This window comes from Buceros rhinoceros, unplaced genomic scaffold (genome assembly GCF_000710305.1).
Source record: "Buceros rhinoceros silvestris isolate BGI_N320 unplaced genomic scaffold, ASM71030v1 scaffold6976, whole genome shotgun sequence".
NCBI classification, from domain to species: domain Eukaryota; kingdom Metazoa; phylum Chordata; class Aves; order Bucerotiformes; family Bucerotidae; genus Buceros; species Buceros rhinoceros.
This window is the reverse complement of record NW_010415705.1, coordinates 5575-7683: the sequence shown is the minus strand read 5'-3', so window position 1 is coordinate 7683 and position 2109 is coordinate 5575.

Genomic DNA, 2109 nt, shown 5'->3' with positions numbered 1-2109 from the left:
CAACCGTGTCACCCGGCTCCCCCCCACAGGCACAGACTGGAGCGAGTCAGCTGGGAGGCGAGTGCTGACCCACCAGCAATGCTTCGGAAGTACATCAGTAAAAACACTCCAGGACGCGAGCGTGTTGGACTGCCAGCAATCACACCCGAGTCTCACCACACACACAGTGTTGCTTCCACAGCCCGTACAAAGACTCTACCACGGGCTCTTGCAGGAAGAACTAGGCATTGACAGAAGACATCGGCGTCCCAAAACTCCTCCAAACCGCATAAGGGAAGCCTTTGGCCTGCTACAAGTGAGCAAATAAAGTTATACACGAGGCAGAGAGCGCTACTGGCAGCTGTGTCACAGCAACGATACAAAAATACCATCAGCTGTTCAAAAAAAAAAAAGAGATGGAAAGCCTTCTGGGGAGCAAAACGTGCACCTACATGGAGCAGGGAGCTGTTTGGCCAGAGCAGAGGAGCTACCCAGAGCTTCCACATGCATCTCATTGCACATTTGATCAGCACTCAAACCCACAAGGATTCCTCCTTCATTATCTGGCTCCAGGCTTGATTCTTACACCTTCAGAGCTCAGTGCAATTGCTGTAACATCACCTTTCTTCACAGCTACCAGAAGCAGAGACCAAGTCAACCGTTACCTGTCCCAGCCAGGGACACTACAAGCATCAGCCTTTTGCCGTTTCCTGTGCGCTAAAGTCAAGTTAGAGGCGAAGTGCAGCAAGTGTCAATACCCCACGTCAGCACAAGACGACAGCGACATTAAGGTGTGCAAGGCAGAGCAGCGGGGAATGAACCTGATTGCTTCTGCTTCACTTGAATAAATCATGATTTTACTACCTAAAAAAAACCCCAAACCCATCCTGAGGCATCCTCCACCCAGCAGGATGGGATAGGGAAGGGAGACCATCGGGATTTCTACCCATGTCTATAAACGTGGGTCTGGAAGTCACAGGTTTAAACTTCTCCACAGCTGGAAGTACAAGAGCAACACTGTAGTTGTGGTTAAGTTTTTCATGCAGGGAACAGCGATCCCCAAACCACACACCCAAGGTCTGAGGGAAAACAGGAGCTACTCATGATCAGGCCTGTTGGCAGCTCTCTCATGCACAGCAGAGGTGGGATGTGCGTGTCCCGCCTCCTCCTGAAGATCTCACGCATCAGTCTTGGGGGCTGCTCTATGAACAGAAGTGGAGCGCTTTGTCCCGAGTGTCCAAACAGTGGTATCACTCACGCCCAAAGGTAACAGGAGCAACTGCTCGATACCAGTAAAAACCAGTAAGTCCTCCAGCAAAAATGAGGTACCAAATTCATTGCTGTAACACTACACAAGTGCTACAGTGGCGTCTACCAAACCGGTCAGAATCCTTAACTGGTTCCAGGAAAGAAGATATGTCAGGTACCACAGACCTGACGTGAAGGTGTACAAAGCGGAGTATCCGAAACCCAGCGACGACCCTTTGGAATGCTCAACAGCGAGTGCAGAACTCATCACCTGTCCCTCTCCAACACGAGCTGGACTTAAAGGCTCGGGGAAAACACACAGAAATGTGGCAGGACTGTGGAACCTGTGACCCTTCTCACACCAGAGCCAAGAACACAGGTCTTACCACCCAAATCCTTTGTTTTTGTTAAAGGAGATAACACAAACCTCCAAACTGTGTACTTCTAATATTGATTTTTCATACTTCATTCATACTTTGTATATATACACACACATAAGAAGGTAACTAAAATCTCCCTTTAGAACACTTCGTAAAGCAAGACATTCTCTCAACCGTTTCTGAAGTTCACATGCACGCTCAAGGTTGAAGACAAAAATAGATATTCCTATATGGCTACGGAAGTAAATGTGTCACTATGTGTACAGTGCTGAGAAGAAAAAATAATTTAGAAACCGCTTCAAGCCTGAAGCGTTTCCTACGCTCAGACTAAGCCTGTGGTCACAAGGACCCGATGTTAATCTGTGTGCAGACAGGAGATATGGCAGCTCCACGTTTTTCTGACGGAGGTTTATCTCCACTCCTCCCTTCCTCCAGTGTTCTCTGACTGGCTGCTGAAGCCCCCCCGCGCCTCTCCTGAAGCAGGAAACACCGGCAGATCCAA